Genomic DNA, 27,831 nt, shown 5'->3' with positions numbered 1-27,831 from the left:
AGCTGCAGTCAGTCTCCAAAATAAAAAACGGTAAAAAAAATGAGTTTCGTTAGCGCGAGCTTTACTAAACACTGCATGCTTAGTGAATTACAGCAAAAACTGCGCAGAAATAATATTACGCGTGCGACATACCAAACGTGTTTAGTAACAGGAAAAAGCTTACTTCACCCTGCCCATAGCAGTTATCGAGGCCTGCCGTTTCTCGTTCTGATCCATTTCATACGCAACAATTCCGGACAAAAACATTTTTGAATAGTAAAAAATGTATGACCGCATTTTTTTTTCATATACTGGAAGATTTGACTATAGCAATCTCCCATCGATAGGCTTGCATTTTTTTTTCGTATTAACGTTTTTCCTATCGTCAACTGCTCGATACGAGCGATGAAAAATATTTAAGATTTTGCTGCATATAGAAAGGGTGGACCATTACCTTCAATATTTCCGTTACTGTACGTTACAATTTTCCAATATTAAATTTTTTTTCCCAAGAATGTAGGACATCACCAGGAAATCTGTAGATTCACACGGGCATTCCTTGGCCGTTGATGTTCAGAGAACTATTGTGACAGCCGCACACACAACCAGTTTCTCCACTCTTAGAACGTCGCGGAATTCACAGCGAGCGGCAACACCACTTTTGTGCGCCCGCGAGCAGGACGGCACGTGCTCACAATGAAAGAGAGAGTGCCAGCTGCGCGAGCAGCACGCGCGTACCAGCCGACAGGCTGCTGGCTCAATGCGCTCCGCCGGCGACGTGCCCGGACAGCAACGCCAAAATGACCGGCAGGGGAGAAGTGGCGCTGGTGCAGTGGAAGCAAACTTCAGGTGCGCTTCCCTATGGTGCTCGGCTGCTGACCGAAAAGACGCGGGTTCGATCCCGGCCGCGGCGGCTAGAATTTCTTTGGAGGAGAAATTCGGGAGGCCCGTGTACTGTGCGATGTCAGTGCACGTTAAAGAACCCCAGGTGGTCGAAATTTCCGGAGCCCTTCACTACGGCGTCTCTCATAGCCTCAGTCGCTTTGGGACGTTAAATCCCATAAACCAACCAAACCGATCTCACTTTCTCTCGGGGTTCACTTTCATTTCACTGGCAAATGACAGCCGAAACTCTTCTCAGTGACCACTATCTTGTCCACATTTCCACCTCTCTTTCCCACATCCCTCGATGTCATCCGGTCACTCATACTGACTGGCACGCCTTCCGCGCTAATCTCGCCTCTGACTCCTTTCAATCCTACGACGACTGGACGTCGCGCATCACTGCAGCGCTCACGTCCAGTAGCCGTCGTGTTCGGTCTTGTCACCCAGTCCCAGACCCAGATCCTCACCTACTCCGTTTATGGCGTCGCCGTAAACGTCACAATGCCCAACTTTCTTCCCGGATCACTGCTCTGCGGGCCGAGATCGTCGCCCACTGCGCCTCACTCGAGCACTCTCTTTGGAGTGCTCTTTGTGACCGTCTTGACTCTGCATTGCACTCGCGATCCACATGGTCTCTCTTCAAATCCCTCCTTGGCACTAAGCCTGCACTTGCTCCAACTCTAGCTAAAGCCCTCACTCAAGGAACTCCCTCCGATGTTTTTGATCAGCTCGCCTCTCTCTATCTCCCGCCCCCTCTGGCACCCTCCTACCCGGTGTACTGCGGTGGACCTAACCCCGATCTGGACCAATCCTTCACTCTCCGGGAGCTCGAATCGGCTCTGGCTCCTAATGCTACACGCTCGGCTCCCGGTGAGGATGCCATTACATACACCACACTTCGCAACCTTCCTGACTGCGCCAAAGAATTCCTCCTTAAAACCTACAATGATGCATGGGACAGCGGCTGCCTGCCCAGCTCCTGGACCTCCTCCCTCATTTCTATGATTCCAAAGCCGGGCAAGCCTCCCTCTCTCTCTAACCTCCGCCCAATCTCCCTGACATCATGTGTTGGTAAGACCCTTGAGCGAATGGCCCTGACTCGCCTCTCTAATTTTCTCGAGACGAGGGAGTTGTTCCCTCATTCTCTCATCGGCTTCCGACGCCACGTCTGTGCACAGGACATGTTTCTGGTTCTCCAGCACACGTTTCTGTCACCTACCCCCACTCAAATTCACGCACTTGTGACCGTCGATGTTCGCAAGGCCTTCGACGGTGTTTGCCACGACCACATCCTTTCCCAACTCGCCTCCCTAGACTGTGGCTCCCGCATGTACTGTTATATCCGCTCATTCCTCTCTAAACGTGTCGCTCGCTTTCGAGTCGACACCTATCTGTCCGACCCCCACAACCTCACCCGAGGCACTCCTCAAGGTGCTGTTCTCTCTCCTACCCTTTTCAATCTTGCTATGGCCCCTCTCGCCTCCCAGCTAGCTGAAATTCCCGACCTGCATCATATATTTTACGCCGATGACATCACTCTCTGGTGTTCGTCTGGCTCTCCCGGTCACGTACAGGACACCCTGCAACGTGGCCTAGATCTCATCGACTCCTTTCTCACCACTGCTGGCCTCTCTCCTGCTTCTGAAAAATCCGAGCTCCTTCTCCTCAACCATTCCTCATACCAGCTCTCACACAACCAATTCGTCTGTCTCCACCTTTCTGGCTCTCCCATTCCTGTCGTCACGCAGTGCAAAGTTCTTGGCTTTCCTTTGCATGCAGCCAAGAACGTGCAAGCCCTCCACCGTGCTGTCACCACCTGCCACTCCGTAACTCACCTCCTGCGGCGCGTGGTCACTCGGCGCTCAGGTCTCCACGAGGCTCATGCGTGCCGAGTTGCCCACGCGCTGGCCCTCAACAAGGTCTTGTACTTTGCACCCTACGTTTCCTTCAATCAGACTGAACTTAACGCTCTTGAGACTGCCCTTGTGGGCCTCTACAAGGCAGCTCTCAACCTCCCTATCACTACCTCTACTGCAAAGATCTTTGCAACAGGCCTCTTTCATCCTCTCCGTTCTCTGCTCTCTCTCCATCATGACTCGCAGATTGCCCGGCTTTCCCTTACCCGTCAGGGTCAGTGGTTACTGACTCAAGCGGGTATCTCGCCCATTCCCTGCGCCCCGTTTACCTCTCCTATTCCCACCCCGGCTCCCAATCTTCGGATCCTCCCCCTTCCGTCCAACATGTCCCCCGTTCTGCACGCCGGCCGTCGTCATGCGGCCGCACAGCACAATTCCCCTCTCTTTGATACCCAGGGTGTAGCTTACACGGATGCCTCCTTCCTCCTTCGTGGCTCCTCGAGGTTCCTGCGGCTACGCCCTGTACCACCCTCACCTCCTCGCTCCTGAAACTCACACCAGCGGGCCGTTTCTACGCCCTCCGGATGCATTGTCCCTCGAGGTCCTCGCCATTGCGCATGCCCTCCAGTCATTTGCCCTCCTTCCCTCTCTTCAAGAGTACACAGTCTATTCAGACTCACAAGCCGCTATACACCACATACAGAAACGCACCCTAAAGCCTGTTTCACATGCAAGCGAAAATGCTAGCGAATCCTGTCGCCGCGACGGAAAAACCTGTTTTGAGTCGTCGCTGCGACGAGCGGCGAGGTTTCAACAAGTTGGAAATTTTCGCTGCGACGCGCCGCTCAATCGCTCAGTCGCTTGCATGTGAACCACGCTAGCGGCGGTCAGCAGCCGTTTTTCGTCATGTTTGTGTGAGCGGTGTGGCTCATCCGTTTGCGCTAGAGAAATGATATTGAGCGCATTGTAAAGATAATTGTATCTTCTTTGCGATGGTATGTGTCGCTAAAAGCTATTCACGTTAGTATGATAGCAGTGAGCAAAAGAGCGAGGGGCATAAAACGATATTTTTGCTCGACTTGCCTGCGTTGGATTTGCTGTTGACGAAAACTACTGCTCCGAAAAGAAAACTGCTTCTGCAGCTTTTAGATTAAGTGTGACTCGAGGACCTTACAGGCAATTTATTGAGTTATATTGGGTGGTTATTTAGAACTGGCGCCATAAAAAAGTGTGAAATTTAAAAGAATGGCGCATTAATAACTCCTAGTCCAGTTCATAAATCACAAACATATTTAGCAGGATTGTAGATAGTACCCATGTTGTTAATTCTTGAAAATTTCATTGAGCTACATGTCATAATTTTTTAGTTTTCATTGTTCAAAGTTGGTCGTAACCTAGAAACTGCGCTTTTTTGATCTGAGTTTTAGAAGCAAGTAAACGTCGTATAGGGAACAAATTTTGCACGCGAAATATTTAGGAAATATTCAAGGATCTGCTCAAGGCCGAATTTCGCTATGACAAACAGAACGGTATTACTGCGCCATTCAATTGCGCTATTTTTTGGTGCGCCGTAACCTCCGCAAAATACATCCAGCGCGAAAGATCACTGTTATATTCCAGGCTTTTTTGACAGGAACTGAAGTCGCTGGTCTTAAACTACCAGTGATGTAAATTTGGGTATGATAAACGACTCATGTTAGCTCGCACTCGCCCCGTTTGTTGGTCGACGGGGCTGCTGCATTTGAATCTCGCGGGCGTTTTGACTCAACAATGGAGTTCCGCCGGTCAACGACAGTGGCGCTGTCAAACATTTTGAAGCAAGACGTACGAGACAGTAACTATTGGGGTTTACTGAAACGTGTGCGCAGCGCCTCCCCTGTGTGTGTGACGCCCGCAACTCTCGCCGCGGTACTCTGTACCGGTACGGACGACTGACTACGCTGAAGCCTGTCCTGCCTTTCGGTCGCTTCTTCGGCTGCTCCGCAGGCTGTCATCGGCGTATCGTGCTGTTTTGCTTGTTGGTGTTTTTTTTTTACTGTGTTTTTGTATTTATGTGCAGCGCCGTTTTTTATCACGTTATCTTGCCAGTTTTTTTGTGTGTAAAAGTGTCAAATGGGGAATCGGCGGCGATACCTTCAGCGCAAAAGGTCGACGATGACAAAGCTTCGTACGCGCATGGCTGATGTCAGGGCCAAACGCAGGTGAGCCATTTGGACCGCAATTTTGTTATTAGAATCTGCATTGAAGTCCCAACTGTACCTGTGTCGCGTGCGTGAGCTACCTCGTAGTGTGTGTTATCGAGTGCGGTTTTTCATGAACGCGTGTGCAAGATTACCAGTGTCACGGCACTGTGACATTTCGTAAGGCGCCTAGTCGTTTGCTCTTTTGCAACAATATAGTTTTTCTTTCCGCCCTCCTGTTATGGCCTCGTAGGTGAGTATATGTGAGGTAAAATCATTATAGAGGGTATTTTTGCTATAAACTTATCACTTGTTTCATACAAATGCTTGAAAGCTACACAGCCCTCCTTGAGTTGGGTGTTTTCCTTAGCTGAAAAGGCGCTGAAGCACATTTGTGGATGAATGCAGTCTAAATATGCTTGTAATTGATTTTCAAATGTAACCGTTGAGATCCCTGCTATATGAAACATGAAACAGTGTGTTTTCATTTCTTTCCGCTTTATATTTTCAAAAATGTGGGGCTTTTATATGTCCGTTGCAACAGCACTGTTGAGTTGTTTCTTTTTCCCAAGTATAGCTTAGTTGGACATGCTGTACTTCTTATGCCTGCTCCTTTCTTCTGTTCTATAGCTGCGTCTTTTCTTTTGCTACTAGCCCGCTTGTGGCGTTCACTTTCCTTGGAAGCACAGTATCAATATACACTTTCAAGGGATATTCAACCTCACAGCTCACATTTTTCTGCTTGTGTGTAATGGATACAGCCTTCTGCTGGTAAGCTTTTTCTTCGTGAACTGCTGGTGACATCAAAACAAGCAGTGTATCATTGTTCCAGCAGCTTTGTATCACCCTGTATGGCGTAAGCAGAATATGTTTCTATCGTGCTCAGCAGGCTTTTATCCTAACATATCTGCTCTCATTGTTACAGTGGCAGCAAATTACTTAGATGTATGTAAGGACTTTTCAGTCCACTTGCTATGTTTATGCACATATTTTCTTTCCTTTTCCGTTACTGCCCTCACATTTTTGTATGACGGGAGGTAAGCATATGTGTTTGTGTGTTACTGAAACACTAAGTCAATGGAAAGTAACTGCAGTAAAGAACAAGCTAATACCCACTTTTGAGCACTGACATTTCCTGTCACTTCCTGAAAATAGACTCACATATGACATTGGTATGGTCTTGTTTGCTTGCAGGCTGCCACCATGATGTGTGGGGGAGTTGTGCAAGGCATCTGAACGTGCTTAGCAGATGGTGCAATAAAATGGTCCTGTTTTTATAAGGAACATGCGTTTGTCTTTTGAAAATGCACATCAATGGAAGTGAATGAAGCCTTCTGCTTCTGCCTCTACCAGTGGCGAAGTGCATGTGTGGACAGTGCGATTTCACTAGCATTGTAGTGGCAAAGCATGCCCCCAAAATTATATGTCAATCACACACTGCAAGAAAAAAAGAATGCACGGATAACATTCTTGAAAGATATATGGGAGCGTAGCTGGTGATATGCATGCGCGCAATGCAGCAAAAACAATGCCAGCATCTCTTGCCATTGTTTGCACTGCATGAAATACCAGTACTTTCCCTCAGCGGTGTGCAAACCACGGATACCGAAATCGTTAGGAATGCAATCAGTTGTCAGTCTCGGCTACAGGGTATTATGATTCAAAACTAGCTCTTGTAAATGGCGGTTTCCGGAAGAGCTGCTCCACAATAGTACAGCGACATTTGCTGCGCATGGCGCTGCACGATTGCGCGTGTAGTGTCTAGATAGGAGTAGGTGAGTTGCATAAATATGGAAGTCTGCTATGGTGGGCTTGCTGCTCGCACCGCTGGCACTTGCCACGTGCCAGCGCAAGTGCCAATCTGCTCGCGGGTGCTCAAAAGCGGTGGTGTCCCTCATTGTTAGTCGTGGCTGGAATTCCGCTCCGGTCAAGAATGGAGAAAATTGTGCTGCGGGCGTGCGGGGCAGCTTGGTGTATGCGAGTGAGAGGGGAGCTTGCGGAGCGGGCGAGCGTAGTGTATGTGAGAGAGAGAGAGCGCGGTCGCCCTCTCCCGAAGTGCGCGCCTCACGTGTCAGGTCGCCGGCAACTTTCGCGGTCCTTCCCACTGGCTGTATCGCCTCGCGTAATGGAAATACAAGCAGGAGGGAAGGTTTTCCCTCTCTCTCTACCCTTTGTTTTCCCCTTCACTGTCATCTCGCTTTCCATTTCCATCCCCCAGCCCCAGCTCAGGTGCTTCTAGACATGATAGCAGATGCCGGCGCTGGCAAGAATCCTTTTACCTTCTTTTTCATTTACAATAAAAGCCACTTACTACTACTACTCAGGATAGTTCCGTGAACACGAGGGGCCGAGAGCTTCTGGTGAAATTTATTGGAAACCGGTATGAAGTCCTTTGGCTGGGTGGTCTGTGGATGACATTGGTGAAAACATTTTGTCTAAGAGCTATTTTTCAGCAGATTTCGAAGCCCTCTCAGCAAAACCATCAAGGACTTCAGGATAATTCAGCAAGGTTATGTGGGAAGCAGGTTTTACATCGCGAATTGTTTTTTGACCTGGTTTACAAAGCGGGGAACATAATATGACGTTAGTGTCGATCCGTATTCACAAATTAGAAGAAAGACCATAAATATTTTCAAAATGGTGCTCGTCTACCTGATAAACATTTACGACCAGATTTTCATTAGCGTGGTTATGAAAAAACCCTAATTGGAAGGGTCCGGAACTCTACATTTTACCAGATCTGACGAACGCTTCAGCCTCTTGCTCAGGACGGTTCCTCATGCTTGTTTACAAAAAAGCATACAGCAGCAGCATGCTTGCATTGTCTTCGCATTCCGGCCTTGAAATAGCATTTGCCACAGCGGTTGCTTTTGTGTGCATGGTCATGAAACGTGAAAAAAATCTGCCATCATTTACACACACATCTATTTTCCTCAATATTTCATGACATTCTAAGATATTACGGGAGTAGGCATTGCTCTGGCTGAATGTAACTTCTAAGTCAAAATGTTTGCTTGCACATGAATGAGCACATTAGCGATGGCTCTGCAAATAAAGTGTTCCCGCATGCGCGGTAATCTCTTCAGCTTCGCATATCTGTTTAGAGGCACTTTATGTTCGCATAAAGATTGTGTTTATTATTATTAGCGCAAAACGTAACAAAACCCCATTGTATTGGCCTCGAATTTCAAGTTGATTCACTTAGGACACACACTTTCTGTCACTTCCCCATGGAGGTAGTTTTCATTGACAATCTGCTCCACTGAGTGCACGTGATCAATTAGCAATTTTCGCTCCTTCAAGTTGACAGAAAAAAAAATGTTTTCACTATTTTCTGGGACACACATCTTAGGCTCTACATTTTTCTCACCTGAAAAGAAAAAAAACGCGACTGCGCATACAGATTTGCAGGCAGGCCAACACGTGCAAAGAAAACTAGCTTCCTTCAAGACACACGTCATCAACGCACGTGCTTCTGGTCCGAAGGGCAAAACATGCGCCGTACCGAGAAGGCTCACACTGGGAGAAGAAGGCTGCCAGGCGTTTCGAATCAGGGAACAAAGCTGGTGGGGGAGTGCTCGGCACCTGAAAAACCGGTTCAGAACCGAAATTCGACGATTTTGCCCATCGGGGCACACCTTTTTGACGTCACACTGTTTACATCAGGGAGAGGTCTATTATGAGGCACCGGCCGGATTCACTGGCGCCCGGAGCGCGCTCCTGCCACCCGGCCTAAGTCATTCAGCGCAAGCGTTTCCCCTCTTCTATCCTGTGAGGGCCGGCGAGGCGTCTCGAATCGGGGTAAAAAGGCGGCGAAGGAGCCCTCGGGACCAACAACACCGGCTCAGAACCAAAAGTTGTCAGTTCTGCCAACCGGGCCACAACTTTTTGACGTCACGCTGTTTACAATAGGGAGGGGGTTTCACAGTTCTGCGAAGCTGATGTTTTGCGAAGGCGATTGACATGCGGCCGTTCCAATCCAAGGTTCTTCTGCAGCCAAGGCCAGGCTAGAAAGAGGAGACAGACCTGTGTGCCTCTGCTGCGGGGAGTGGGTACAACTTGTCAGGGCGCACCCGCCCTGGGCGCAGTGGGGTTTATAATAAAAATCTTTAGCGCGGCACCCAACCCTTGCTCTCACCGTCGTGGTGAAGCGGTGCGTTGCGCGTTTCTTTCCAGGAACGACGCTTGCTCCGTCAACAACTGCGGGGGGTGGGGGGAACGTACATTGCCAGTAGCCTTTATGCGCTCGCAGTTACATGCGTGGTCCTGACAGTCAACAGACTCGAGCGACAAGACGCGGTCAGGTTCGCCAGCGTAGCCTTGTAAAGTGCACCGGGGAAGGCGTGTCCACAGATGACTCACCCCTTTCATTTCTGCCTATTGAAGCCAGCACTGCCCGTTACTGCTCTGGAGACCACCTGCACCCACAATTATAAATGCATTTTCGCAGAAAACATTCAAGGGCGTTCAGGCAACCCTGCAAACGCGTTTCTGAAGAACGGCAGATTGGGCTACTTGGAGTTGATACATAGGGATTGAGTGGACAACAGCCCTGCCAGACACTGACACAGAATAAGATGAGACACACAGGAGCCTCCTTGTACGTCGTCTTTTTCTCTGTGAGTGTCTGGTATCGCTGTTGGACCACTAACATAAAACGTGCTCCGCCTGGCGGCCGCTAGGAGGGTACGCTAATCGAAAACTTGGCATAATGCAATACAGTAAGCCGTTAGTACTGGCTCGAGTATCCGAACTGCTGACATGATAGTACCAACACAGCAGCTTTTTTTTTTCTCTGCCTGCTCATGGATACAGCTGCGGACATATAACAAGACGAAAATAGCTACACACACACAAATACGCGAGGCCTTGCGCGAGTGCGTTTGTTGAGTCCATGTGGAGAAAGAAAACAAAGCAGTGTGCAGGGGCGTTATTGTTCATTTCCCCTATCCCCCTAGCTGACAGAGTCCCATTATCTAAAAGCGACCGTCCACCCGGAAAGACGTGTAGTCGATTTTTTTTTTTCGGCAGCAGTGAAGAGAAATCAGGGCTGAGAGCCTACACGTTGCGCCGCCGGGGTGGGGGGTGTGTATGCGCTGCAGGAAATCCAGAAATCTGAGTTTACCGTAGGAACTTCGTCCAGCGTACTTGTATACACGTGACGATAAAAAGTTATAATTTCTGAAAATGAAGTGGCATCATGTTTGAGTTGTAACTGCTACATTTTGATAGTTTTCAAACGCAATTTAGTGACTTTTCAAAAATGGTTTACCGTGTATGATCGTACACGGCAAAGATATTTTTGAAACCGTACCATTTTCCGTGTTTGAATGTGTTTGTGCGCGTGCGTGGGGGGATTTATACCCCTGTCACACGGCAACTTTAGTGATACTTTCACGAAGCGCACTCCCCATGAACGAATGGCACTTTCATTGCGTTGTCACATGGCAAAAAGAGGTGCTATTTGGAAATGATGATAGTGACGATGGGTGTTGCAGGTAGTGACGATCGGTGCTGCAGCACATTGTGAAAATTAGTTTGTTTTCGCAAATACTTGCAAAATATGTCATAGCAGATGTAATTGCTTTTCGCGTCTGATCGCATGCTGTTATCTAAGAAAGCATCACGAGCCTGAGATTAGCAATATCTCTGCTACACGGGCGTTTCAAATACCTTCCAACCGAGTGTCATTCGAGTCGGATGTCGCCTTGTGCAGCTGCACGAACTATTCAATGGCATTTGGCTGACATACTATCAAGTCAATGGAGCTCCGCGAAGGCATTCGAGATTTTGGAATGCCTTCGAGTCACGAACACGGCCCGCACTGACGTCGCCATCCCTTCGCTCCGCCAATAACACAGGGCGACTGCACACCAGTACTCCTTTTTACAGCGCTGTATGCAAACAGCTATGTTTGTTCGCGTGAGGTAAAACGAGAGCTACGCTTTTGTTTTATTAATCCTATTTGTGTACCTGTTGTTCCTTTGCTTGTTTATGCAGCGCGACAACTTTGTAGAAACCACCGATGTGATCGCGCGCCTCGGAAACATTCGGTGGCCGGATTGCTGACATCGCGTAGGACCGACGCTTCTAATTGTCCCTGCTTTCTCCGACGTGATATTCAATTTTGAATCGCTTTATCCTGAAGTACGTTCGATGGCGAAATAAAACGTCCTTATTCCTAATCCACAAGCGACGCCGGTGACTGCTGCTGGCTGCCCAAGAGCGCGGCAGTCTGGGTCCGACCAGAGCTTTCCTTTCATTGTATGTGCATCCTGCACTGTGAAAATAGTCGATATTAGGTCACCGTTGTGAAAACTTCATTTGTTGGCCATTTGCATTCCCCAAAACGTGAATTCGCGTTCGACGGTTGCGGAAATTGCACACACGAAACCTTCGGAATCGTTAGACCTATCGCGGAAAGGGGTCGTCGTCACTGGCAGAGCGAGAGTAGCTCTATTCAGGTATGTACATTATATTTAGTTGCTCATTACCAAAAAAAAGTTCGCACTAAGAACCAGAATAAAAATAAAACTTTATTTACAGCGGAGCACGGCTGCTGAGACTACACACTCGCCGATATCACAAAACGATATCACAAAAGCAGGAACGTTGCCTCGTGTGGCAACAAAATGCAGTTCCAATGAATGGATGGAAATGCTATGCTAAGGCCACAGTAGGGAGAAACCCGACGCGATTGTAATGAGTACTTATTAGCTCTTGCCAGCTATGTCCCGCAGTCTCCAGTGGAAGTTTCGCAGCCAGTGTTTCCTTTTCGTTTTTCGAACCTTGGTGGTGGTAGTAGTTTATTTGACAATAAAAAGTGAACGAAAAGAATGTTGCCGGCTGCGGCCCTAAGCGCTTTCGGGATTTTTGTTATCATACACGGATGCGCGGGCGGAAAAAAAGAAAATCAGCATTACTTGCAACGTATCTCAACGTCACAGACTACCTCTCCGCAGCTACTGACCCAACGACTTGAACGCAATATGTTTGTACCATTCTGATATGCCTTATTCTGCCCATTTTCTCTTATTTACTGTTACCATATCAGCTGTCTCTTAGAATTCTACATAGCACTGGCAGTGTGTGAGTAAAAAATAAAAACACTCGCCATGCTTCGAAATCTCGGGTTGATGTTTCACTGCTGGTGTTTTTCCTGGAATTGCGAAATAAACGTTTGTATGGTGAACGGGAATCAATAGCACACAAGCTACGCGCCACGCGCCTTTTACCGCAGAAAAGGCTGTGACAACACGCATGGCAACAACCCTTTGAAACCAAGAGGTCATCTACTATTCCGCTGCATCCATTTCGACATCATCCATAGTTTTACGAAGGCCATAGCCCATAGATGTCTTGTGGCCCTTTGTTATGGATGCCAGTGGAACCTACGAAGCTTTATTTTGTAATATTGCTTGCCGTGGCTGCCGCTGCTAGTCATCAAAATATTTGTCAGGGTCGTGAGAAAAGAATAACTATAAAACAACGTGTACAACTCTGGAAAAAATGGAAACAAAATATAATTTCTGTAAATGTCACAGATATAGAGACTTCGTGTTCAGGAAAGTAAAAACAGCGCTAAATTCTACACAAAACACACAGAAAGACGGACAGGACGGGCGCTGACTCCAACTGAACACAATGTCACATCAACTAGCCCCGCAAAAGGTCACATACGAAATAGTGCCTCCTAAAAAAGAATCGCCAGGCACCATGGCAGGGCCGCCAAGGGGTGGGTAGGGACGAAAGAAGCAGTACCCGTGTGCCAAACACGTTCGAGCGCGGTCGTCATTGTCATGGCGTTTATCCCCCTCCGTGACTAACCGCCTCCTTCTGCCACAACGCGAGGGAGAGGAGGTCAAGGTAACGCAGAGAGGAGGACCAGACAGTCTCGGAGGAGCGCTTTTTCGCTTCCACGGACAAGTGGAGCCGCCCTGGTGGTTCAACTAACGTCTTGTCCAAGATGGCCGCCGTGGTACTTCAACAGGAGGTCGAACGAGCGGTCTCCGCATTGCAGCCTTCCATTGTTTTCCTCCGCTGGGTCCCTGGGCATTCAGGGATTGACGGCAATGAGCTGGCTCATCAGCTCGCCCGTGACACACTTTTCCGGGCACCGTTGATCCCCTGGCCCAAGCCCTCGGAGGACGGTGGGAGACTCACCCTTCGCCGCACCATAAAAGAGGTCTACCTCGAGCTCCGCCTCGACAAACGCCTTTACCCTCCCCCTCATCCATCACTCACAGTGCCGGAGGCTCGCCTTCTTCGGCACGTTCAAATGAATGCAATCATCACCCCGTCTCGCCTCTTTCTCTATCGCTATCGATCGGACCCTTCCTGTCCCAACTGCCCCTGTATCTATGCGGACCTTGCCCATTGCCTCTTCTATTGCCCGGCTGCTCAGCAGTCTTGTTCCTACCCCCCACCTTCTTTATCCATCACCACCTGGCTCGACTGGCTTGGCGCTGAAGGGGAGGAAGAACAGCGACTTCTGGTCGCCCAGGCGGTCGACATGCTCGGCCTGTAAATTTTGGCCGAATAAACGTCTTCTACTACTACTATTTTTGCGTCTGTGCTGGCCTACGCTGAACTGAATGCGGGAATGCGCTTGTGTTTAGCGTACGTAAACACGCATACGCTTGTGGTTCGTAGACAGCGTAAATTTATGCTCTTTTTTGCACTGTATCTGCGTACGCCGCGAGCGGCGACGTGGTGTGCAAAACCGAGAAACAGCAGTGATGCGGCGGTTCCACCTCACCCCGGCGTCAACAAATGAGAACAGGTCCTAGTTTTTGCGGCGAGCGAACCCGCTTCGCGCGCCGGATTTTTGGACAAGTGTGAACGCGCCTTATGACTGCAAAAAAATTATATTTCAGCATTTAGTTTGGTTTCGTAAAAATATTTTTATTTGCGCGAAACCAAACGTAGCGATTGTGGCGCCACACGAGCTCGGTGTAAGACGCGAAAACGATATCAATGGCCATTGAGATTTGCAGTGTAGGAGCACCACAACTCCCTCGAGTTCGATAACGATTGAAAATCTCGATGGCCCTCGACTCGATGGCCATTGAAACTGGCCGTGTGACGGGGGTATTACTCCCTGGGCTCAACTGGGCCGCGATCTCGTGGTCCTTGGAACGCGTCAGCTCGTGCACGGAGTGGTCGCCATAACTCAGGCCCCTCTTCTTTAGCTCGTCCTCCCAGCGGTTTGGAAAAAGGTAGGGACACTGCTCCGGCAAGGTCACTGACACCGCCGCTTCGGTATGCAGCACCCCAAACCGGCCCTCAATGGTGACGCACGCGACCGGCAGACAGACACTGCCCTCCTGGGCCACCTGCCGGATCCACGCGTTTTCCCCAGTGAAATCTTTCGGTGAAACGAACGAAGGGTGCATTACATTCATTGTGGCGGCGGAGTCGCCCAGGACGCGACACCGTCGCTCATTCTGTCCTTTCGCGCATGTACGGCTCTAGTAGGCGCATATTTTACTCGTCGAGAGTAGTGAGCGAAAAAACCAGCCTAGTCCTTCGACAGCCACTCGCGATATGCCCTGGCTCGTTACAGCGGAAACAGACTGCTGGTATGCTCGCCTCGAAGGCTTTAGCACGATCCTTCTCTTTTTTTTCTTTGTCCGCGTCATTTCTACCAACCGAGTCTTTTTCGCGGTTCTCCTCATCTGCCCCTTTCTCTACCCTCGGCGGGGCCGCTCTATTCTCGTTCCGCACTGGGCGCCTCCTGAACTCCCCTTAGGGCTTTGTTCCTGCCCGTAAGCTTTCCTTTCCTGTTTCGCGCCTGACCTGGAACTCTTCTGCGAGTTCGGCGGCGCGCTCTAAGCTTTTCTTTTCGGGCCTGTCTTGCACCTAGAGCCGCGTTTCCTCATTTAGACAATTGTAAAATTGTTCTAGACAGATTTCTGCCACAACTTTGTCACGGTCCTGATAAACCTCCGTGCCATTGAGCCATTCGATCAGATTTGCCTTAAGATAGTAGGCAAAATCTGGGAATGACTCAGACGGCCGCTTCCCCGTGGTTCTGAATCGTCGAAGGAAGGCGTCGTCTACCAGGCGGTACTTTTTCAGCAAGGTGGCTTTCACTTTACCGTAATCATCCGCCTTTTAGCCGAGCAAGCACGTCGGCAGCCTCACATGGCAGAACCGTCGAAAGGTATTGAGGCCAAGTTGTGCGAAGAAATTTTTGGTTTTCGCACGTGCGCTCAAAGTTTACAATGAACAGCCCGACATCTTCGCCCATTTTGAAAGGTGACAGAAGGTCTTTCATTTTGGGCGGCTTCGATGACTGACTGCTCACAGCAGAGGCCGTGCCGGCATTTGCTGCTTCTGCCTGAGCTGCAGCTAGCTTCACCTCAAGTCGCTTCCTTTCTAGCTCCACCTCATCTTTCCTCTTTTGTTCCTCTAACTCCTCTTTTCTTATTCGCTCCTGCAATTCCAATTCTTGTTGTCTTTTTCGTTCCTCCAATTCCTCTTTTCTTTTTCGTTCCTCCAATTCCTCTTTTCTTTTTTTGTTCCTCTAACTCCTCTTTTCTTTTTATTTCCTCCCAGTGCTCCACTATCTCCTCGTCCTCAAAACCGAGGTCCTCTATCGCACTGACAACCTGCAGTTTCTTCATCGTTTCCCCGCAATGAGTCCCTAATTCTCCAGATAAGGAGATCAGGTCCATCTTACGCAGCTTTCGCCAGTCCATGACTGCCCTTAAAGGTGCACTGAAGAGGATTCTGAACATGTCTTTTTTGCCGCGGGAACTCGATCCACACGTTCCTAGCATTCTTAGAAGCAGTGACTTATTGCCCTGTGTGGCCGATTTCCCCAATTAAAACGAATTAACGTCCGGCTCCCGCCTTTTTTTTTAATTCTGCCTCGTACGGTGGGCGGAGTCGACCAACGCGTGGAGCGCCTTTCACTCAGTCCCGTGGAGGCTTTGCTTTCGCTTTATTTTGTTTTTTAGGTTTCCATGAATAAATAGTTTCATTCGCAGATAATATAGCCGCAAAATAAGCCCGAAGAAATAAAAATACGCGCGGACTATTGGCTACTACGGACTACTACGTATTACTCCGTCGATGGCAGAGCGGCAAGCCGCCACGGGACTGGGTGAAAGGATCTCCACGCGTTGGTCGACTCCGCCCATCGTACGAGGCAGAATTAAAAAAAAAGGCGGGAGCCGGACGTTAATTCGATTTAATTGGGGAAATCGGCCACACAGGGCAGTAAATCGCAGTTTCTAAGAAAACTCGGAACGTGCAGATCGAGTTCACGCGGCAAAAAGACAAGTTCAGATTCCTCTTCAGTGCACCTTTAAGTGCTCGCTAATAATGTGATCGCTAGTCTCTTAAGGATGTTGGTGTGAAGCAAGGTTCAAATCCGAACAGGCTACTTCAACCAATGTGCACTACCAGGAAGAGCAGCACAAATTAAGACCTGGCAATACTCAAGGAGAGAAGGCAATGCATTCACCAAAACCGGAGCCAGGACACCACGCAGACGATCTCACCGCTGCCAACCAGTTGTTGCGACCCGGGTAGCATGGCCGAACCTATGATGGGACGAGGAGGATGGGAGACTGGGTTAGGAAGAAGGCAAGGAAATCTTTATACAATTATTTATATTATTTACAAAAGAGCCACTGAGAGTGACTCTCAGTGGAAGGGAACTTCTTCGCCAACTGGAGTCGACGGGAGTTAACAGGCGTCTCCCTCGGTCGCACTCAATGCCGAGTTAAATAGGGTTCGGATTCCCCAGATCCCTGACTGGGGAATAAGCTACGAAGAGCACTGTCCAAATCGGATGGACAGAAGTGGACGCTGGTGTTACCATCCACGGCAGGGGCGATGCTGGCTGTTCCGCTCTCGCAGCTCGGTCGATGGGAGGGGGTAAAGGTTTGGTTTGGTTTATGGGGTTTAACGTCCCAAAGCGACTAAGGCTATGAGAGACGCCGTAGTGGAGGGCTCCGGAAATTTCGACCACCTGGGGTTCTTTAACGTGCACTGACATCGCACAGTACACGGGCCTCTAGAATTTCTCCTCCAAAGAAATTCTAGCCGCCGCGGCCGGGATCGAACCCGCGTCTTTTGGGCCAGCAGCCGAGCACCATAACCGCTTAGCCACCGCGGCGGCTGGGAGGGGGTAAAGGATGCGTAATCAAACACGGCTGGAAATGAATCTCCCGCAGACTACCAGCACGTGAACGAACGTGCTTCCCCGCCGGATGTCCAGATCGAACCAGCCAGAACACGAGACCTCTGTCGAGGACGCAGCCGTCCTCAATTAACAGCAACAGCTTGACTGTGCGTAGCACCACTCCGTCGTCCGGCGACCCGAGGGTAGACTCGGCTTGACTGGCGCCGCCACGTCGCCGCTGCTTCCGCTGCTGTTTGCCGCTCTCAATGCCCTCGTGAGCCCCCTTAGCATCTTCGGCCTTCGCCGCTGCTGCCGTGGTCACCTCCGCTCAAGGAAGTCCGCTGCCCTAATCCACTTAGGCTAAGAGGAGGGCATCACAAGCACTACACTGCACCGCCGCCGTCGCGAGGTTGTCGGCCTTGTCGACTGTCTTCGGTTGCTGCTTGCTCGGGCCCACGTGGCCGAAAGTACGATCATGACTGCCGGAAATGTACGCGACTTTATGGAAGAAAGTAGCACGGGCCAGTATGAATGGCGGAAGTTGTTAATTAACCCTTTCAGCCCTGATTTTTTTTTGCTACTTCGGGAATTTTTATAAACTGTTATTTTGCTTCACTGCCACCCAAGGAACACACTAGTGCAAAAAATTTCTCTAGAACTAGCTTGGTTTTAAAGATGGCGCCGTGTCCTACATATAGGACACCAGGGCTTAGTGGTTGCAAGAACAAAAAAAGCAAAGTTTGACGTTACTCTTTATTTCAAGACTTTCACAAAAATTCAAATATTGAGAATAAACATGCTGGTTGCCTTGAGGTGCAGCTAATATGGACGTCGATTAATCCGTGTTAAAAGTTTTGAAACAGCTGGAATGAGTTCAGTGGATGAACCTTGATAAACGACGAAGTCGTAAGTAATCCTCGAGGCGGCGCACAGCATGAAAACTTTCACTTCCCACGTATTTGGTTTCCTTTTGATGTATTGTTTTATGTCTCGCTGTCCTTTAAAGGGGTAGAGACACCAAATTTTTGTGTTGTATCTCTGGGTTGAAAATAATGCGTAGCGATTCAGTGAGCATGCAACACCGTCTTAGAAGCATGAACTCGCATTATATAATTAATAATCGTATTATTTGTACCCAACAGTTTCGGTTTCGGTTCGTAGTTGCCAGGTTTTGCCAGGCTCTTTCCTGACGTCAAAAACCAGACAATGCGTTGTCACGTGGGTCCGGAAAGCCGTGACGTCGTGTAGGCATGTCGTCTGCTTGACACGCACGTGGTGCGCGTAAACACGGAGAGCCGGGCGGAGGGCAAGTCGAACAGCTCCGAGTCGGAAAGAAGAGTTTTATTTCGGCGAAGACACCGATTATGAGGAATCGCGGGATGACGCAGACGAGGAAGAAGACGCCGCGGTTCGAACCCCGACAACCACTTCATTTTTGATCCGCTGGCCAGCGATTCCGAAGAGGAGGCAGGCGTCAGGCCCGACGCAGCTCAGATTGTGCCAGCGAACACCGAGCGTGTAGGCAACGTCAAATGGTAAAGGCGCGTTCACACTACGCCGACGATCGGCCGATTTCAGTCTGGCGATGGTCGGCGGCAGCGATTTTCGTGCCGTCGGCGCGTCTGTCACACTGCGCAGACGCCGACCGAGCACCGGTCGTCGCCTGACGAGCGCATCGCCGTCGCGTCGCCGAGATAGCAGCCGTCGGCCGACCCGTGTGTCACACTCTGCCGACAACAGCGCCGACCTCACGCCGACGTTGTCCCATCCCGACAGCTCGACGCTGCTTCTTCGTGCGCGCTGCTCGTCTGCTAGCTCCGTTGATGAAGGCGTCGTGGAAATCGAACTTATCTTCTATTATGGGACGAGTTTGCACTAAAGCGATGTGAAGAGTAGGCCTTTTATTATAGCACAGTCGACTTCCAAAGCGCCGTCAACTGCGGAAGCGAGACCACCTAGGCCTAGCGACGATTAGGGCAGCCTGGGACCAGCGCGCAGTTCAGGCGCGTTCACACAGGCCGACGGGACCCCGAGGTCGACGCGACAGCGACGCCGACGGTCGCGTCGGCCAACATGGTCGTTCCCCGACTAGCCAGTCACGCTGCACCGACGACGACGACGACGCCCCAACGACCAAGCGTCGTCCTAGTGTGACAACGCCGCCGACCAAAACGAGACCCGTTGGCCAACGGCATATCGGTGGCCGAGCGAAAACATTCGCCGACCAAAAACAAGTAGCGAGCTCAGAGCGCGAAGTGCAATCATTATTTAGACAAATAATGCACGCGCAGCAACATTCATCAAGCCATATGGCCACTAGGCCGACGCGCCGCACTGATCGTCGCTTGCAAACTGCCGCCCCACTGCAAGCAGGGACACGGAGCGGTGAGCATCGCTGCGCCGCTCTACCCAAGCTCCGCCCGCAACCGGTGTCGCACTTCGCCGCCGTACAGCAGTCCCCCAGAAAGACTGCTCGAGCAGCGACAAAGCATGCCTGCTTATGTTTCGAGCTTTCGGCAACGGCATCGCTCGCGGGCGCTCCGGGCGACGAACTCTTCTGCTGCCTGGTTGCCGTGGTCGTCGCTAGGCCTATAGCCTCTTCCGCATCGAAGTCGCAGCGGCCGGCGCTTCGGAAGTCGCCTGCGCTATAATAAAAGGCCTACTCTACACATCGCTTTACTGTCAACAGCATCATCTCACAATAAAATAATAGTATGGTAAATCTCCACGACGTCTTCAGCAGCGAAGCGCGCGGGCGCCAGGCGAGCCGGACCGCAACGTCGGGCCAGCGGCAGCTGCGAGGCGGTTGTGGCAAAAAGTTTGCTCGTATCACAGTCGTTACCTTTGCCAGCAGCTCAGTATTCGTCAGCGATCCTCAAAAATGACACATTTTTCACATTTCTTATCCCAGGGTTTATATATTTACGTCAAGAAAACACTTTAGCTCCTTTTTATGACGCCGGCGGACGGGATCCAGGCTGGCCGGCCGGCATGCTCGGCGTACTTCACGTTCGCACAAGAAAATACATAACATCCATGATACTAGAGAATGCTTCCTACATTAGAGCACGGGCAATATGCCTCTGCAAAAGTGGATGTTTCGGCAACGACATCGCCTGCGGCAACGCCGGGCGTAAAGCACCATCGCACTCGCGAGCGTGCAGAAAAAAAAAGACTCGTGAGCACTCGTAACCAAGGTTGCTAGGCCGCGAAACCGCAAAACTTGGTCCCGTACGTCAGAAAACTGTGCAATGACGTAGGCAATACTTGCTTGTGTTTTCTTCTCTGTTCCTACGTCACATTGATGCACTAGCGATGGCTCAGACTTCAAGAGTGAGCATTTTCACAAACTTTAAAATGAAATTAAAATATGTTCTAGACCTCCCTTAAAATTAATATTTCGCTCTTATGGTCCTCACATACAAAGGAAACGTATGGCAGTCTTTTGTACAACCTTGGAATTTGATGTCTCTACCCCTTTAAAGGGGTCGTGAAACGTTTTCCGAAAATTTTGAACGACGTGTGTATTTGGAATTGTGACCCTTCATTCTATAGTATACTTTGGTTCGTTTCATCGTCTGGGTTGAGTGAATAGCGAAAAAAACTAAATTTCGGTTTCCCAGCGCGTGTCCCCTTCAACTCACAGAAAACGTCATTTTAAGAAGCCAATCAGAGGCTTCTGTCGTCAACACAACATGGCGGCTTAGCGAGGCCTGTTTAGCCATAGTTGACCGAGGTTACAGCACGCATATTGACTCGAATGTGGCACCGTCGTCTGCTCAGAATGGAGTCTGCTAGCTCCCAAGCTGACACATGTGCGAAAACTTGGACGGCGCGCCGCACCAGTCGCCGCTTGCGAACTGTCGCCTGCAGCAAGTAGGGACACGGAGCGGCAAGCATCTTTGCGCCACTTGACTCATGCCCGGCCCACATCCGGTGTAACACTTTGCCACTGCACACCAGCGCCTGCGCGCTGCTTGGCTACTGAAGTTCGCACCAGAAAAGACAAAAGAGCGATGTTATCAGAAAGACTGCCGGCTGTACTCGGGCGGCCACAAAGCATGCCTGCCCACGTAGCGCGCTTTCGGCAACGGCGCTAGACGCGGGCGCGCCGGGCGACGAACTGCACTGCTCTCTGGCTGCCCTGGTCGTCGCTAGGCCTGTTTCGCACCGAAGCCGCGGTGGACAGCGCTTCGGAAGTAGCCTGGGTTATGATAAAATGCCTGTTTTTGGCATCGCTTTACTGTCAACAGCATCGTCTCACAACAAAACATATGGTCATTGTTGCGGTGCGCTCGGCAGCGGAGCTATAGCGGACGCCAGGCGCGCAAGCCGGACCGCAACGGCCGCGGGCAGCGGCAGCTGAGCTGCGGTTGTGGCAAGAAATTTGCTCGTATTACAGTTGCTGCTTCTACCAGCAACTCGGCATTGTACAACGATCCTCAAAAATGATCTATTTTCCACACTTCTTGCTCCCAAAGTTTATTATTTACATGAAAAAAAAATATTTAGCTCATTTTTATGACGCCAGCGGACGGGATCCAGGTTTGCCGGCCGGCCTGCAGCCTCGCTGTATTTCACATTCGCACCAGAAAAGACAAAACAGCGCCATGCTATCAGAAAGGCTGCCTGTTATATTCGAGCGCATGCCGAGCTTTCGGCAACGACGCCGCCTGCGGACGCGCCGGGCGATGAAGCTGCGATCGAGGCTTGCCGGCGGCCCTGGTCGTCGCTAAGCCTACCTGGTTTTGCATCGATACTATCGATACCGCAGCTGAGGGAGCTTCGGAACTGGTCAGCGCTGTAAAAGGTACTACTCTCGTCACCCCTTTAACTGTGAACCTGTCCCATAATAAAATTAAGATATGCTCGATTTCCGCGACGCCAGCGGAGCTAGCAAATGCCAGCTATGCGAGCGGCGACCAGGCAGTAAATAAAGCGGTCATTTGATGAAATTTGCTTGTATCGCCGAATTGAATACTGCCAGCAACTCGGCATCAGCCAACGATCCTCAAAAATGATTCATTTTTGGCATTCATCTACTCCAGTGCTTGTTATGAGCGTGAACAAATAATACTAGCGTGTTTTTCTGACGCCGGCGGCCGGCATCCAGGCTGACAGGCCGGCCCCGAGAAACGCGTCCCCATGTCATTATGACGCTGGCGCTCTGCGCACTCGCATTCTGCCCCTTGTCAGTGCGACGCGCCGCGTGCGGCCTGTCATTGACATCGGTTGGGCGCAGGCGGCGAGCTGCTGTCAGTCGTTGTTACGCCGCTCGCAACGGCACGTCGCGCGCCCGGCAAGTAGCAGTCATGCCGAGAGACCGCGACACCTCTGCCTGCGGGAGCCCCGACCGTGAACCTCCGAACCCGGTCGTGGACTCGAGCCTTCATCTCTATCGCAAGGGGTGGGTTGACTCGCAGCCCCATCTGCAAATTATGCCTAACCCTCTTCACGCTTCTGGAATATATTTTTCTCCAGCAAAGAACAGAAGCGCGGAGCCGATGCGCGCCGCGATAGCTGACTCGTTCGTATCGAGTTCATGTAAAGATAGAGTCGTCGAGATGGGCTGGCCTTGCTCAGCTCGATTCTCTGACTCAAACCACCGCTGTCAAGGAACACCACCTAGATAGGTTCACGTAAGCAAGGCTATGTCGAGCCGCTGATACTGAAGCCAATGAGGATGGAGAAGCAGAACCGAAACCGAAACTGGTCCCAGGTCAGTGATTGATGTATGACCACGCGCTGCAGTTTAACAGAGTGCAATTACGCGTGCAAATAATTGGAAAACCTTGTTTCACTTTCTGAATTTATCATAAAGCTATTATTTTAGGGCAAACGAAAGTTGAAGATATCTCTACGTTTCTGAAGATCTTAAAATGACGTAGTCGAGTAGTGCGTGTGTCAGCCGACGGCGGCGCATGGTCGTTTCATGAGCTCGAAAAGGCAGCGATTTCGAATGGGCTTTATTAAATGCAGACTCAATATTGAGTCGAAATATTTCGGAATTAGCATGTCTAATGTGTATGGAAGCAGTAAAAATTAAAATCGGGCAGCTTCATTTTCTTTTCACAACCCCTTTAAACGGAATGATTTGCTCATCGTTGCAGAGATGCTCCTCGAAAGAGAGGTTTAGGCAGGCATCTTTCAAGAAATGTGTCCATATCTGTTGTGACCTTCCAGAAAGGATAATTGGTGGTGTGGTCTTATTACAAAGCTTGTACGCGCATTGCGCGCGCCGTGCTTCCATGGAACACAAACGGACGCTCGGGATAGAAAGAGCGTTTATTCATCCCGATCAGCCAGCTTACATAGCGTGACCGGGCGAGGGTAAGGGGAGGAAGGGACGAGGGAAAGCGTGAGGAGCATGCGCTTGGCGTTCGCCGTTGTGAGGCATAGCGTTCGCAGTAGTGAAGACATAGCGTTCGCCGTAGTGAAGGCAGGGCGTTCACAACAGGTCTCCGTTCACGTCTGCAATGTGCAAGCAGATTCTAGCCGTGGCTAGCGAAAGACACCCATCGCTAAATGCTGTGAAATCAGCTTTCTGATTTCTTCTTCCTCATCTCAACGGATTTTCCTTCTTGATAAATAGAATACATGTTTGTTTCCTCGGCAAGAACAGCAAAAAACACTCTTCGGCACGTACCGAGAAAAATACGGATACGAGAACGGGGTCGGTAGACCATCAAGATCATTCTCATTCTCGTCACCAGATTATTGAGGGTGACACGTGGCTGCTAGCTTATTGAAAGCTCTCCTGCACCACGACCTGTCTTCCGGTGTTGCTTTGTCAACTTCATCACCGGTGGAGGCAGCCGAGAGCTCAAATCCACGTCGTCCTCAGCGTCTTCAACCTCCGACACGTAACCATCCTTCAGTGCAGCAAAAATGACATCTGGATCCTCGAGACGCAGATGTCTTAATCGAGGCCGCTTTGCCGTTGAGTAAGGTCACAGTCTTTGCCTCTGCAATAAAACAAAAACAAAAATTAGGCATTACCAAAAAAAAATATTCCGCACTGCATGCAACACGCGCCGGTGGTTTACACCCACTGAAGCCTGGTGTCCTATATATAGGACAGACATATCGCGGCGTGCTGCGACAAATGTACTAACCGCACAGAAAACGTTCTGCAACTGTTAAAGCCTTTAGAGTCTTTAAAACAACCTGCAAAATTCTAATCGCGAACACGCTCTTAGGTATGGAGTAAAAAAATGGCAAAATAGCACTTACCATTGCAGCCGCCGTTCCCATCTTCCGCCATTTTGTTTGTTTACTCTCGGCGCTACGATGAGGAAGACGAAGGAGAAAGTGCTGTCTATGCTTATAGGGATGCCTTGGGAGTCGGCTCAGTTCTTGTTTTAGATTATTGGGCATTTTAATCATGACTTATAGCCGTTTTGCTTCGTGTCCTTTTTATAGGACACCAGGGCCGAAGGGGTTAAGCGACGGTTCTTTTGCGCCGCGCTCATCGCGATGGTCGAACTGGGGAAGGAAAGAGTGCGGTGTGGGATGAAGACATCTGTGTAAGCGTATGGGGAGAAGCTTAAAAAGGATTAGAAAAGGGAGGAACTGCCGAAGTATGTCAAGCCGGGACTCGGCAGGTCAGCACTGGCTTTGCAAGAGGCGGATATAAGACAAAACCCCCAGGCTTTCGTTAATGTCGCGGGCAATTGTTCCAAACTTATAAATGAAGTACGACTCGCGTTGCTCCGTTCCCGGGTGTTTTTGAACCCACTCTGTAAGACTGTTAAATCAAATGCGTCAAATGGGTGTTTTTTCTCATTAATGTGTTTTGACAAGAGGAGGTTAGGTAGAGGTATGGCTTGAGAGCGGTGGTTATTAAAGGGAATTCGTAGAGGGTTAACCGTCTTCTCAATGTACTGTATACTGCACAAACTGCATTCTAGGAGGTAGAATAAAGCCTGATTTAAAGCCTGAGGCTGTGCTTATTGCACAGCTTATTGTTTGTATATGTTTACAGACCTGGCATTTACTTTTTGCTCATGGTCGACACCCCAATCCCAGATGGTTATACGTTTCTTAGTGTACTAGAATGTTCTGAATCTTTTTCGGTCGGCTGTATACGCTACGTGACGGGGAGTAGTGAAAATTTTAGCCAGGCGCTCGCTTTGTTCGAGCATGTCGAAATGTTTTTTTAAGTATTTTGTTTACGTTGGGGAGGGTTACTTGTGAAGGTAAGTACCAAGTTTGCCCAGCGATCTGTTTCTTCGCTGCGTTGGCGTCTGTAGTGTTTGTATCACGATAAGCAAACGGCCAACTCACGGCCACGTGCCGGTATTTGGGCACCGCCCCCTTGCCTGTCTGTATCTCGATATAAGCACATGCGTGTTGGTTTTCGCGGGGAGTCGTCGACCAGCGGGACGCGCGGTCTGACGGCCGGCTGACAATAAACCCGAGTTCTTGTTGTACCTCGGCTACAGTGTCGTTTCCCTTAGCAAGACACGACAGCGTCCCTCTAGTATTTCCTTTCGGTTGAGTTTAGATGCCCTTTGAATGGCATCGTCGACAATGACGGGTGATATCGTTGCTTGGTGAGGACTTCTCGCATGCGGTTGGAATTCCTTATGAAGTCTTAATCTTGGGAACAGATTCTTGTAAATAGATGTGCCTGAGAGTATGATATACTCGCTTTAGAGTGACGAGGATGACAACTTTTAAAGTGTAAGTATTGTTGACGGGCCGTCGGTTTTCTATATACGTTGGTGGTAAGTGGGCCTTCCTTTACCTAAATCTATACATCTAGGAAGTTAATTGTACTGTGGGAGTACGCGTGAGTGAACGATATGTTGGGGTGGACAAGGCTGACTTGTTCAATAAAATGTAGGAGTTCCTGCTCTGTGTCCGACCAAATTAAAGACAAATGTCATCCAAATAGCGTTTCTATAGGATGGGCTTAATGAGAGAATCTTGCAAAAATCTAGATTCAGTACTATGCATGGTCATGTTGGCGTAGGTGGGCGCCATACCTGTACCCATGGCTGTGCCATTAATTTATAAATAGTGTTGATTGTTGAATTAAAGTTGTTGTATTCGAGTAAGATTTTTGCAAGTATTTCTAGAACACGTGGAGCAGGGGACTCCTCCTTTCTATCCTGCTTGTACGCTTCGGTCAGAGATGTGATACAATCGGAATCAGGAATGTTAGCGTAGAGAGGCAGAGAGGATTTATTGACAGGAAGGGCAGAGAGGTTGGCCTGATGTTACCAGAAAGGCTTCTTCCGGGAGTTTAAAACCTGCTATTTCGCGAAAGAAATGGTTGGTGTCGCGTTTCTAGGTTGGGTACCTGTGTTGTTGGAATATGTCTGATTAATGTGTCAATGCAATTGGAATTTGGTTCCGTAATCGTACGAATGCAGGGCCAAGATTTTGTGGATTTTCGGTGGCAAGTAAAATCGACCTGGCGACGGGTGTGGTGCGGTGAGGGCTTTAGTTAACCGCAGGGTTATGTCCCCATTTTTCGCAAGCTGATCCAGAGCCTCTGCTGTATACTGTTGGTATTGTGGAGTTGGGTCTCCTTCAAGACGCTGATAGAAGCGAGTGTTAGAGAGTTGTAATATGCCTTCCTCAATGTATGTTTCGTTATTCATGACTACTGTACTGCCTCCTTTATCCGCTGGAGTGAAGTTCGCGGTGCTGTACTTTGTGTTTCCGCATCCGGTTCGCGTTAGTGGAATGCCCATTGCGTTCTTTCTCAGCCCGCCGAGGTGGCTCAGTGGTTACGGCGCTCGACTGCTGGCCCGAAAGACGCGGGTTCAATCTCGGCCGCGGCGGCCGAATTTCGATGGAGGCGAAATTCTAGAGTCCCGTGTATTATGCGATGTCAGTGCGCGTTAATGAACCCCAGGTGGTCGAAATTTCCGGAGCCCTTCACTACGGCGTCCCTCATAGCATGAGTCGCTTTGGGGCGTTAAACCCCAATAAAAATCGTTCTTTCTCTAGGGCCCTCCGCACAACCGCAGAGAAAAGGGGGCGAGTCACTCGACATAGCGGGATAAGGGGGGCGCCGGATAGCGGAGGATTACGGCAAAGGTCAAACTCCGTTCAGGGACGGTTTCATTAGGTCGCATCCTGTGTGCACATGCTTGCGGCGAGGCGGACCCGCGTCACAGTGCGTGGCTTTTGTCTCATGTCTGCAGCGGCGTGCGTTGACAGCTTGAAGCGCGGTTAACAGGATATTGCCACGCTAGCTACAAGCATGAGGAGCGACGATGCTTAACAGATCGGTTGGATTGACTTTCCTTGAACTTGGGTCAACCGAACGTTAGGAAAATGAATGTTCGCGAAGCTCGCAGCAGGAAAGCATAACTCTCCAAAATCGTGATGGTGGAAAGTGTGCATATGTGTACAGTGTTTGTCGCGATGAGTTACCTTCTTTCTCCAATCATTGATTGGTTGTGCTGTCCTTTCCAAATTTCTGATTGGTGATGTTTTTTCTTTCCCCAATAGGTTATTGGGTGGATGTTTGTGCAGTACCTGATTGGTTATTCTCCCCACCGAGGGCGGGGACATAGGGTTTAAAACCAGCTGTTTCGGCAGGACCGAGGACTGGTTTCGTCACTTAGAACTACGAACCAGTGAAGTGTACGTATTTTTTCTCCTTGCTTGTATCTTCCTTTGTGTAATAACCTCTCCAGTCGAGGTATCTGAGAGAGCGGACTGTCAACTGGCGCAGTCGAGACAGGATTTGCTACGTCTTTCTGCTCGAGGTATCTGACGGAGGGGCGGAAGATCAAGTCGGTGGACAAGCTGCAGAGCGGTATGTCCTAAAGGA

At 49.8% G+C, this 27,831-nt stretch overlaps 1 long non-coding RNA gene across 1 annotated transcript; it reads left to right on the top strand.

The window, feature by feature from the left end:
• Window positions 1–3,598: 3,598 nt before the first annotated feature.
• On the top strand, window positions 3,599–6,184 carry LOC149357428 (uncharacterized). Its single transcript, XR_016291824.1, has 2 exons — window positions 3,599–4,921; window positions 6,095–6,184. It is a non-coding gene; the product is annotated as an uncharacterized LOC149357428 (long non-coding RNA).
• Window positions 6,185–27,831: the final 21,647 nt, after the last annotated feature.

The sequence above is a fragment of the Amblyomma mixtum genome, chromosome 3 (genome assembly GCF_055824585.1).
Source record: "Amblyomma mixtum isolate Tamu chromosome 3, ASM5582458v1, whole genome shotgun sequence".
Classification (NCBI taxonomy): domain Eukaryota; kingdom Metazoa; phylum Arthropoda; class Arachnida; order Ixodida; family Ixodidae; genus Amblyomma; species Amblyomma mixtum.
The sequence above is the reverse complement of the archived record's forward strand: the minus strand, read 5'-3'. Positions and strand labels throughout refer to the sequence as shown.